This window comes from Myiozetetes cayanensis, unplaced genomic scaffold (assembly GCF_022539395.1).
Source record: "Myiozetetes cayanensis isolate MyiCay16 unplaced genomic scaffold, myiCay2020 scf12, whole genome shotgun sequence".
NCBI classification, from domain to species: domain Eukaryota; kingdom Metazoa; phylum Chordata; class Aves; order Passeriformes; family Tyrannidae; genus Myiozetetes; species Myiozetetes cayanensis.
The window spans coordinates 16,027,501-16,040,031 of NW_026086826.1; the positions used below are offsets into that span (position 1 = coordinate 16,027,501).

Here is a 12,531-nt window from a genome sequence, read left to right on the forward strand (position 1 = left end):
ATGATTTCACTAGGCCCTTTGAGCAGTGGTTTTCAATGGTATGTCCCATTGGTCTACCCAGCTTGAGGTGCTGGGACTCTTCCTTTCCACGGTCATCAGGCACGCTGAGCACTATGGCAGTCTGATGTTGGATAACTCAGAATTCCCCAGGCAGCCCGAGGTGGAGCCAGGCCCTCCTCTGTGCTAACGCCAGGCATGACACCTGTGCGAAAGGAAGGGGAAAGCCGAGGTGGCCACAGTTGCAACAACGTAGTTGGCTCCAAAATATAAGCCTGGCATTGGGGAGTAATTTAAACAAAGGCAACGTGTTGTGGAAATAAGGCTCATCCCTAACCAGGGGTTAACTGCCACAACAAACTCTCCAGGACAAGAGCAAAATCTCTATTTCTTGAAATCGTTAAGACCATGAGACTTTCTGGAAGGCACATTTTACTGAAACACAAATTATTTCGCTTAATGCCTTAGGACTGGATGGAATTATACGGCCCTGTAACACGAGAGGTCAGGCAGATGATTTAATGGTCTCTTCTGGCCTTAAGAAACGTTAACTTGCCCACTTCCCGCCCGCCGATACCGACTCATCCCCCTGGCCGCGAGAGCCCACTGCGGGGTGGGCAAGTGTGGGTGGGAAGCCGCCCCCTTGGAAGCAGCCGCTGGCCGTACTCTCAGCTGGGAACCGCCCGCTTAGCGCTGCCCCGGGCTCTCCGTGCCCACCGAGGGGCACCGGTCGAGAGGAAGGGACAGCGAGGTTGTGGGGGAGCATTACATAGGAGGGGGGAACCTGCCTCGGCCGCGGAGTCTTCAAGGAGAGCGCACCCCGGGGCTGTCCCGAGGCCGTTGGGGCTTCCACCTTGAGTGACAGCCAGGCGGGATGTCCCTCCGGCACGGTCTGTCCCCCTCCCCGAAGGGCCAAGCCTCAGCCTACGAGACCCCCTTTAGCATCAACCCTCACTCCACGCGGGGGGCGGGTCTGGGAGCACTGTGGCTGCTGAATCTCCAGGGAGGGGGAGGATTGTCAGTGCCACCTGACCCGCCACTGCGCTCCGGACTGCCCGGTCCGGGCCGGTGCCGGGCGGAGAGTGCTGCCCCACCGAAACGCAGATGGAGTGTCCCTTTTGGGGCTCCGGGCAGTGAGCCTCGCGGCTGAGGCGCTCTGCAGGGAGAAATGGGTGCATGCAACCTGCCGGTTCCCCCGGATGTGCCTCTGGGGGAGAGAAACCCAGGCACCTCTGCCCCTCACCGCGGGGGTGCGCAGGCAGCCCCGCCGCCGGGCAGCCCCGGCCACGGCACCTCTCATCACCGCAGGACACCGCCAAGGCTGCTGGGCAGTGCCGTGGAGTAAACAGTGGCTCCCCGAACCCATCCTTACCCAGCTCTCCCAGGTAGCGCCAAGCGCTGACACGTCTGTAGAACGAGCGTTTACGTTTACAGTGCTGGGACTGGAGGGACATTTACAACAAAACAGTCCGGATTCCTGAGGACATTTTCTCTTCCAGCTGCTTTCTAAATATAGCACACGGCAATGCACTATCCGGCACCTCATCCTTGTTCTGGCACTTAAGGAAATTCAAAGTCAAGCTGGAGAAAAAAATACGGAGATAAAGACAAGATATTTTTAAGAAAAAATTAAAATTAGCATCGAGTATTTAAAATCCACGTCTGCATTAAGGTCACCCGAATAGCGAGAAGGACCGACTACTCGTATTTTAAAACCAGCTGTCTTTTCCACGGAGACAGTTGCTTGCCTCATGACCCATCGATAGCTTGTTAATACAATTTAATTCTGCAGTTGTTTCTGTTTAAAGAGTGTTTGGAGCGAATTGTTTCTTTTGTTTATGATCAAACAAACGAGGTCTGGTAATCTTATGTTTTATCTTCCTAACATATGGAAAAGCTATTTATCCCAGCCAATCACAATAAAGTGAAGAAAACCCCATTTTATGGAAAGGTATATATCACAAGTTTGTTCATCATTAAAGATATGATTACCAGTGAAAACCCTCCGAAAGTGGCACATTTATGATTCCAGGAACAGATGGGGACATCCATTTTCCTTGCAAATACTTTTGAAATTGCTCTACTGGTAGCAGTATAAAAATGATATACAGATGCCAGTGCCAACGAAGCCGGGACAAGAGGTCCAGATTTACACAGTAAAAGCTTCACATGCGCTCTGTCAGCTTTGATTGATCTGCGCTATACCTCAGAAACTTGTTGACTGGGAAAGGAAACAGCGCAAATAATTCACTGCAACAAGGCAGATAATTCACCCGGCCAATCGCTCCGCTCCGCTCCTCCGGGCGGTGACATACGAGTCCTCCTGCCGCACAAAGAAGCATCATTCTCCAGCGTGAGCAGCGGTCGGTGTCACGGAGAGGGGGGAAGAGGGGGAGAGAGAGAAAGAAAGGTGGGAGCAGTGCACACAAAAGAAGCGAGAAAGGAGAAGTTGCTTTTAGGCTATGGGCACAGCCATCTACCTTTTCCGTGCCGAGCCCAGGCCGAGCCATTCAGCCCCAATTGTCATTATCATATTGATTAAGTTCATCAGAGAGCAATTTTAGGTTTAACGCCAGCGGATTGGGAGAGGGAGCAAAGAATTATCTAAGAACAGCACAACATTCTTACCTCAGGGACGTTTCCCTGTTCCAGTTCATTGAGGGAGTTGATTAAGTTTAAATGAAGCAGACACTGGATAAAAGTAAGGGTATTGACCACTGGGCAGCACGGTCTGCGCTTGAAAAGGCCTGATACATGCAGAAAAGCAAGATTTGCTAAATGCTCTAATCTTCAATCAAATCTTACATCAATACAGACAAAGTTTGGTAATGAGAGATTCAATGAAGCATGCGGGAGAAAGAATTAATCCTCTTGGTCTAAACTGGGTTCAACTTTGAAGCCTGCTCCGAAGGAAAGACAGTTATCTAAATGCTAAATAAGAAACTTATTGTACTTTTCATGGCATGCTAATCTTTTGTCTATTTCATCTCTATTATTTGTATGCTTATAGGCGGCAGTTGTCATGGTGATTATATCAAACCACTTCTGTGTGGATGGCTGCGAGGAATCAGGGCCTCCCTCCAGCCCTCCGCCGAGGCCAGCCCGCCCGCCCGCTGCTCTGCGCGCCCGCGGCAGCGCCCCGCACCCGCGGCCGGCCCCGCACCAGCCCCGCCGCTCGGCCCGCAGGGACACGGGCGGGACAGGAATCGCCTCCCTGGCACCGGCGGCATTTTGTCAGTACCGGCCCCTTCCTCCTCCCCCGCATCACCCAAACCGCAGCGACCTCCCTCCATGAAGAGGTGCTTTTTTCCCCTTCCTTTTTTTTTTTTTTTTTTTTGCTTGCCTTGATAAGCTTTTGATGTCACAAATCAAACACTCGCCAGGAGGTAGATAATGGGGAGTGTGATCTCCTCTGTTTGTACGTAGACAGCGCTTTTGCACCGGCGCTGCCGTGAACCAGTGTCAAACTCCCCGGGCTTTGTTGGACTCTGCCCGCCGCCCCCCGGCCCGGAGCCCGGCCCCGCGGGGGCACCGCCCCGCTCCCCGCCCGGTCCCACCGGGAGCCGCGGCTCCCCCGGGCCCGGGCAGCCCCTGACAAGGGGAATTTAGATTCGTGTTATGCAAATGCCGAGGTGAGCGCAGTCTAATCGCACAAGGTCTGGAGAAAAAGAAGAGGGGCGGGAAGAGAAGAAGAGCGCAAGGATTTATATTTTCGGGGGGGGGTTGGTTTTTTTTTTTAACTCCACGTTGCTTACTCTTGAAGGCAGGCAACGGGCTCCGGCCCAAGGGCAGCGCTGCGGGACGTGCTGGGAGGACCGGCCGCCCCGGCAGACCGCGCCCAGCACAGCCAGGTAGAGCTTTCGTGGGAGGGTGTGGAAATTCCCAGGATATCAACCAGACTCCCTAATTTCTCTTCTGGTACCCGTGAGGGACTAACGGAGCCTTTTTGAACAGCTCCGGAAGGAGGGAGCCAACTCAAATAGGTGGGTGCGGGATAGAGGGAGCCTTCCACCGGCTTGTCCCCTGACATTATAATCTGAGCGCACAAGGGTGGCACCCGAGCTTTTATGTCTTTTACAAAAGTTGCCAAATTAAGGTCGGATTAGGGCTCCCTTCAGGATTTGTGGGCTCTTTAAAGGCTGGGAGCTGGCCGTATAGCTCGCTAGTGCTTATGAAAAGCTTAAAAAGTAATAAAAGGGGGAGTGATCCCGAGAGAAAGTAACATGTATAACTCTTATTAAAGGAGCAGCGAGTGGGGCTGTGAACTTGAATAACTGTTTGAACTTTAATTTGTTCATTAACAGGATTTGCCCCTGACTGTGAATGTTATTACTTCCCTTAAAAGCGAGGTGCAAATGCAAAGCCATAATGAAAGAGTCTGGCAAAAAGTTAAACGCCTCGTAATTACACTAGCCTCATTGAAAACTTAAAGTAACACAAAAGTGAAGAAAACGGGATCTGGGCTGATATTCCCAATGCCCCAGCCTCGCACAACGGTGGCGGCGAGCTCCGGGCCCCAGCTCCCGACCCCATCAACTCCCGATAGCTCCCTATATCCGTATGTGAAACGGTTGTGTTTAAACAAGTTTAAATCACCTTTAAATCATTAAAAGAAAATTCCATGTTTTCCTCGGTGGGGGAAGCCTGGTTTATTCCTCTAACTGTTCTTAAGTCTTGAGTGAAACACGGTGTCTGAAGCCTGATCTAATCTGCATGTTTGTATCCTAAACAGGGCACATTAGCTCCTCTCTACCCCATCACACCGACAGTAGATAAAACTCTGGAGAACCGGAATAAAACAAACTACTACTCCTCTCAAAAGGTATCTGACTTTGTACCGATGCGTTTGCCAGTTAGCTCCGCGCTGACTGTCGTTTCATCTGTCAGTCATCCCTTTCCCGGGCTTGTCAACTGCGTTTTTATAGATTCGCTTGTGATCTGCATCCTTCCTCAACAGGAACATGCAGCCAGGTCGCAATTAAATATACAGATACACGAGCTGTTAGCAAGATTCCACCCTCCCATCCGCAGCCAAGTCGGGGAGATGATTGCCCTGTCACTTCTCCTTTAGACTTGAAGCGCCTTAAAACTCGCCGGCAGAGCGCCGCGTTCGGTAGCCCGGCGCTTGCTTTGTCCGCCTCTTCTCGCCACCGACGGCTCCTTTCAAGTTCTCACTCCAGCAGCTCCCGGCGGCGCCGAGCCCGGCGCTCCGCACCGCCGGCGCGGGGTGCGCTCCTCGCCCGCGGGAGCCTTTGGCCGGCTTTGGGGGTTCCCCACACGGGGAAGGGACCCCGAAAGCGAAGGACAGGAAAGGTAGACATACCCTGGCAAGGCCTGGAGCAGCCGCACACGCGGGGCTCTGCCAAGACCGCCGGCAGCCGGCAACGCCTCCGGCCGTCCGGATTTGCCTTCCAGGTGGACATGGAGACTCCCGATCGAGCCAGGTTTGCAGTCTTGTTTCAGACCAGACGAAAAGCAAGACGGCGCTTCATAAAGAGACCATGTGTGAAAAATCTTCTGCTAGTTTGAAGTACTTTCCTACTTCTGCAGTTGCCTGCACAAAAAGATTACACTACCTTAACACTAATAAGGGGAACATCTTCAATTAGATCACTATATAAAAATAAATGTCCTATTTTATAGGTCTAATTATTTACTTTTTACATTTTCAGCACCGTTATACTCATTTAACAAACAAACAAACAAAAAAACCCCCAACAAAACCCCAAAACCCCAAACCCAAACTATTTAATGGAACTGATACTCAGAAAAAAAAATTATTCACAAAGTAAATAACTTCAGCTCTATCTGTCCATTCCTGCATGGACAGTCAGCGCTGTCACCCCAGGGAAGATCTGCAAACCCAGCAAATCAAGCTACCATTTGAGAAGCAATAAATACAGCCTAGGCTTGACCAAGAAGACATCAGAAAGGACAGGGGTACCATTTTCTGTACATCAGCTCATCAGAATCGTTGTACTAACTTAGAACTGGAAAGAAACTTTATAAAACAACCAGGTCCCAAGACAGTAGCATCTTAGTGAAAAAAACACAAAAACCTTCCTCTGCACCTGGAGATGAAGCAGCAGGCTGGGCAGGGCATGAAACATGGATGGAGTGTGTTTTCTGCAAGAAATAGGGCCAAGTCACACAGTGCCATTCAGTGCCACATCTGAGTGGCCTTCAGCTCCCATCGCCCTGCCACTGTATCACAAAAACTCTGCGCACACGTGACAGGACACTTATCTGATAGTGCCCCTGAAGGAAGAGTCTCAGCCTTCTCACCAGGCAGACGAAAAGCGTTCCTGGCAAGGGTTGCTAAGTAATGCGTACCCAAGCTGTAATCTGGTTACTAAACAGCATGAGAGCGTCCCGGGAATAGGAGACTTACCATGGCTTTGGCCTTGCAATGACCACACACGGTACAGGCTGCTGTGCTCACGCTGCTGTACTGTGATGTCACTGCACAGCATTTCTCGCAGGATCAAGGCAGCAACTACCACTATGTCGTTAGTGCCCCCCATCTAACCTCTGACGATTGCTTTCTATTTGAAGATAATGTGATATAGCTCAGATATATCCAAGGCTTCATCACGCACTGATTAAATTGTCCAACTTGAGCAAGTAGACTTGATTAACTGCAAACCTGGAACTGGATGTCACCTTCACATGAGCACCACAGGCCTACCTACAATAGGAAAGACTATCCACAGGCTGGCAGGAGGACAGCAAAATGAAGCCTGCCAGAGCCCCCCAGAGTCCCCTTGGCTGCAGAGGCTACTGAGGCTTGTCAGAGAGCAACTGTATATGGGAAAGCAACACCCTCAGCAGTTCGTAGGCCCGAAGATGTGTCACCTGCTGGTCAGGAGCTCATCAAAGTCAGAAAAGATTTTAAAAAATGAGTAGGCATCTATTTGGCTCACAGGAGGCATTCTTCACCCTGGGCAGGGCAGGGCAGGGCAGGGCAGAGTGCTTACTGCTCCCAGCAATGCTGGGGTGAGGGTCAGGCCGCAGGGGTTTGTTATCAGGGTACAGGAGTGCTTTGCCACAGCTTCTCCAGGCTGGGGTGGGTTGAAAGATGGACCTTCTAGCTTCTGCTCCGGTACATCACTGGCACCCTCACCTTTGGAGACAACATGAATTCTGTTTTAAAATAAACACTGCAGATCAATCCTTTGTGTATTTCAGATCATATAATGCATGCAATTCAACCTGCAAGACACATGAATTGTAACACTTTCATAAATCAGCATTTTACACAGCACATCCTGATCCTGTGAGCTAACCTTGTCTTCAGAGCTGACAATTCCCAGCATCATCGCTTTGAAGCATTGAGATGGTGAGTTGGCAATCTACTAAGCCAGAATGTACGTCTGAAAATAAGTATATAAATACTGTACAGTGCATCAGGAGTTGATTTATGAAATAGTCAGGAGTTAAATTCTTGATATATTAGCAAAAATAACTAGAGCTTTAAAGCCAAGAGGCCCTTAGGCTGTAGTGAAAAATCATTGATGTAGGAAAAGCATCTGTATTTTGATGACAGTGCTATCTCACAGAAAAAAAAAATCATAAACCTGTTTTACCTTTCCCGTAGATAAAAAATAAAAATGATTTTGCACCAGCTGCGTGAAACGCTTCCTAGTAAAGCGTTTGCATTTTAACTTTTTTTTTTAAATTATTTTTAACTATTTTTTTAATTTTTAACTGTTATTAGAGATCCAACTTTATACCGCCGCATGAACCGCCTGCTTCTTCGCAAAGAAAATAATGAGAACAAACAAAAGGAAGTCCCCGTCCGGCAGGGTCTAGAGCCTGCGCGGGGGTTCCCCGTGCCCCGAGGGTGCGCCAGCCGGCGGGGCTCCCCGGCGCGGCGGGAGCGCTGCCCGCCGCAGGGAGGGAGGCCCGCGGTGCCCTCCAACCTGCGGGGCCGGGGTGGGACGGTGCGGGGCCTCGGCACCGCCGCTCGGCACTTCGCTACAGATTTACCCCTGCGCCCTCTGTGCGTACAGCCTTTTTTTTTTTTTTTTTCTTATATATATATATATATATAAAAATATATTCATGAGGTCGGTTGTATAATTAAAATTCCTTTTATGGGAAATTTTTTATTTCCACTCGGGGACTGCAGTCCGCAAGTAACCGTAGCAGCAGGGTGGCACCTGCGAGCATCTCCGGCGCTGCCTCACCGCGGCTCCAGCGCCGTGGCTGCCGGGGAGGTGTCCGCGGCCATCCGAGTCCCCGGTCTAGCTCAACAGAGACATATATTTATATGCATTTAATAGGTATAAGGAACCAATCCATTTTTCTCCTTAGCAAGGTTCCTGAGCAGGTTGCGGAGACACGGGGAGCCTGGCGGGGCACCGAGCGGCGGAGATGGCGCTCCGCACCGGCTCAGCGGCCGCAGGGAAGGGCCGGGCGGGGCGGGCAGCAGGACGCGGTGCTGGCGCCGGGGCAGGGGAGCGGTACCCACGGAGCCGGGGCCTTGCGGAGGCGACGCGAGGCGGGTGGGGCCGGGGGAGCGGTACATCACGGAGCCGGGCCCCGCCGGGGGAGGGGGCCGGGGAGCGGTACTCACGGAGCCAGCCTCTGCTGCACGAGGGGGCCGGGGGAGCGGTACTCACGGAGCCGGGCCCCGCCGGGACGCGGGGAGGGTGCGGAGCGGCCGCCGCGCGGGAGCAGCGCCCCCTGGCGGCCGCGGGCGGGGCCGCCGCCGCCCCCCCGTGTCGGTGCCGCCGCCGCCGCCGAGGCGGGTCCGTCCCGCGGGCCCCGCTTGTCCTTTCCGTGGCCGCCACTCGTGCCGCACCGTCCTCGGGTGGAGGCGATCAATTAGCGCCGCCAGGTCAATCGCTTCACGCCGCGTCACGGGGCACACGCGCATCAGGCGCCCGGGAGGTGCGCCCGCCGGCCCGCTCCTGTCCCCGCTCACAGCTCCCCGCCGGGATCCCCGTCCGGGCATGGCCCAGCTCACCTGGCCCGGTCGCCTCCCCTAGCTCGGCTCGACTGGGCTCTGCCCGAGCAGAAAGCCGCCCGCTTCCCCCTCGCCCCCCGCATCTGGAATCTGCAATCAAGAGCCCAATTTTGTCATTTGGAAACACTAATTATCTAATCACGCCACGCTGCAGAGCGTACTTGTCTGCCCAATTAGCTAGGACAATTATTAAAATTCGGGGGCCTAATTATGTCTCAATTTAATGCTGGCAAACTCGCGCACAGCGCAGTAATTAAAATCCTCCCCTCGCCTCTGCCTTTAGGGCAGCGGCTGATGGGACCTGTCAGGGGCCGCGCCGCGCCGAACCAGCCGAGCGGATTGTGCTACATGACCCCGCATTGTTAAGTGTGTCAACATATTAACCTGAATTCCCTTCAGCCCCCGTAATCACATTTGGAAGGAGGAAGAAAAGGGCTGAAACATGAAGCATTTTATTAAAAAAACATAAATTCTTTTTAATTAATGCTGTAAGAGATCTGACGCGGCTTGAGCTACCAAATGCTGCAAGTCATATAAGACTGGTGCTTCTAATTACCAGCAAAGGAAGGTTTGCTCTTCTCTGTTAAAAAGACTTCCCTCTCCTCTCATTTAAAGCAAATGATCTTTCTTTTGGGTAGTGTATTTTTTAAAACCCAGCTAGTTGGCTTCCAGTGATAAAGTTGATTACCAGTTTTTTGTTTGATGATGGAGCACAAGCGAATATTGACTTCTGCAAGAATCAAACAGACGACCGGAGGCATAAATAAAACGGTCAGGATTTAACACTTGAAAGAAGTTAATAAAGTTGAAAATTAAAAATCATAATATTGGGATAATTTCTAAATATTTATTTTTGCTCCACTCTCAAATTTGATAGGAAGTCAGCACTAAAACATAGACAAGAACTGGAATTAACCCTGTCATCTGCATTCCTTCCTAATGTGGCACAAGCACCTGCCATGGACAAGAAGTCCTTGAGCTCACATCCCTCAGTGATGGCCACTGCAGACACAAGACCGGTCCTCTGGCCTTGCTAGCAGAAGCCTTCCCTTTTAGCACATCTCTTTTTGGCTGCCAAAGAAGGTGGTTTCCTCATCTCCAGTTAGTGAGTTCTCTCATGTTTGGGAATACGAAAACAAACCTTAATTCCCTGGGCAGGGAAGGCCCGTTTGATGTGTGGGAGGGAGGGAGAGAGGCGGCTTCGTCTCCCACAGTGCATGCCCTACATCTTGGAAAAGGCCCTACTCCCAGTCTCCTCGGATGGTAAACTGAAGTGCAAATCTGTGTTCTGGCTTGTTCCATTGGCTGTCAGTGTGTTTTCTTCTTGTCAGCAGCAATTGACTGGTCAGGTTCACCCTTGTACAGTGATTGTAACAGCTCATTGACAGACTAGTGACCCAGCCGGACCTGATAATGGAAAACTATTGATTTCTCTGGGCTCAGCAGTTCTAAAATGAATGCCCAATATAATGGCATCAGCTGTCTTGGACTCAGATATCCCTTGGACTTGGATAAGGAGACAATTGCCTATCCTGACAATTTACTTGCAAAAAAACATACTGGATACAAACAATGAAGTGGCCTCTCTCAGTTTCTTCCCGATAAACAACAAGCAATCAGTGCCTGGGAAAAATTCAAGAAACTGCAGCCCAGATGTGGTGGTGACTCCAACTGTCCCTTTAACCAAGGAGGCCCATGACTGCCTCTCCAGGTTTTAAATGCTTACCACTAAAGAATAAGCATGTAGGTGAGTGACACTACACTCCACAGCCATCCACCAGCCCCAGAGAGTGGGGAAGGCAATGGGCAGAAAGGCTGCTAGGAGATGTAACCCAATAGGGACCAAAATTAACTCCCACACCTGCAGGAAAGCAAAAAGGTCTGAACCAAGGCCATGATGCTTAAGCTAATCACACCTCCTCCTATGTCCCAACAAATGCTCAGGGCTGAGGAGGATGTCAGTTAATAGTGATAAATTCTGGTTAAGAAAATTTGAATAATGCAAGGTGAAATTTTAAATTTGTACAGCAGTCCTCATACAGTTGAGATGCTTTTGGATAAAAAAGTACTGCAAGTCCAGTTGAAATTTTGGGAGGGAAGAGATCAACGTTTAAAGGTTTGCAGAATTGTATGGACTGTTTGCCGTAAGCAATACCATATATAAGTTTAAATAGAAAGAGACATGAGTATGACAGCCTTCCTGGAAAATGTTTAACTTTGGTGGGAAAAGCAAGAGCTCAAAGATTCAAAACTCAAACAATTTTTTGGTCTTAGGGAGCCAAAGTGTGGTCTGTCCTTCCTTAGTAGATCATTCCACACAGATAAAGCACCTGTCATTTCCATGTCCCTGTGGCTGACTGACAGAGCTCAAACCCCACTGACACACAAGCACATCAGGAAGTCAGTGGGTTGTTTACCAGCACAAGGTCTGTGGAAATGGGGATCAAACAGATATTGGCTTTCTGTGGGATATCAAGAGCTTCCGGGAGAAGTTTTGCTGTGCCTCAAATCTCTTCTGTGGGGCTTGGAGCCTTCCAGAACTTAACTCCTTCCAGATGATCCAAGTTTCCTATAAGGAGTGGGAGGAGGAAACAAAGATACTTAATCTGGCAGATGCCAGCACACATTTAATTCAAGCTCTAACACCAGTGTTGATTAGAACAGCTTTGTGATCCTGGCAAAAAAATTCAAGTGACCTTGGGGAGATGTATTTTTAATTATGAACAACTGGTCAGTTTCATTACAAAAATAACAGCCCTTCTTGAATGCATTTTCATCTTTTGTAGCCTTCTGCTCAGTGGCTTCTCCCCATAACTGTCTCATACCCCTCGCATCGTTGCTGTCCGTGACACGCACATGTGTGCATTGCCTTAGCCTTCCCCTGACAACAGGCCCAGCTCTGTGATGTGCTACATACACTCGTCAAGAGGAAATGACTGCACGGATTACGTTAACATGACTGCCGCTGAGTACCTTTCAGTTTCTACATCCTTTCATTTTCTACACACTTCCCACTGCATAGCCTTGGCTCCCTCTCCTGAAGACAGCTCCTGAACCCACCTATCTCCACTCAAGCTTTTACTTCGTGTTCAATTTCCATATGTTGCTTTCAAGCATTTCTCTTCTTGGCATCCCCTCAGGGCCCGATCCTGTGAGAGCGACTGTGCCGCACCTGAGAAGTGTTAAACAAGGCTGTGTGAATTGCCAAGTACGCTTTGGGTTTTGCTTTTTAAATTATCATTTTGAATTAAATTAAATGTAAATACTTTCAGATCTTTGTTTTGTTTACCCAAAACAACCACTCGAACATTTTCCATTAGCTAGAATGAGGAGCTTAAATCCCTCCTATCCACCTTGAAGAAGGGTTTTTCAGAGCACCAGAACCTCATGGGTGATGCTCAGCCTCAGATATCTTGTCCTTGGAGAGGTTCAATTCCTCTTCCTGCCCAATTGTAAGAACCCCAAATCTCATGTTAAGCCAAGCGCAGATAACATCTCCATACTACTCCCTCCCTAAGTACAATGAATATATTCAGGCCTTCGGATAGAACCTCCTGAGGCAG

General features: G+C 50.2%; 1 protein-coding gene across 13 annotated transcripts in view; it reads right to left on the reverse strand.

Moving 5' to 3' along the window:
* Positions 1-8,742, reverse strand: part of LOC126635764 (uncharacterized) — a 59,743-nt gene extending 51,001 nt beyond the window's left edge. For 4 of the 13 annotated variants that reach the window (XR_007627786.1, XR_007627785.1, XR_007627782.1 and 1 more), the window contains exons 1-3: positions 6,057-8,485; positions 2,271-5,551; positions 1,370-1,578 (exon numbers count right to left, since the gene is read on the reverse strand). The gene's annotated coding sequence lies outside the window, so the exon portion shown is untranslated. Of the gene's footprint in view, positions 203-1,369; positions 1,579-2,202; positions 5,552-6,056; positions 8,486-8,530; positions 8,559-8,621 lie in introns of those variants that run through there. The other 9 variants (XR_007627791.1, XR_007627792.1, XR_007627793.1 and 6 more) reach the window with 7 other exon arrangements.
* Positions 8,743-12,531: the final 3,789 nt, after the last annotated feature.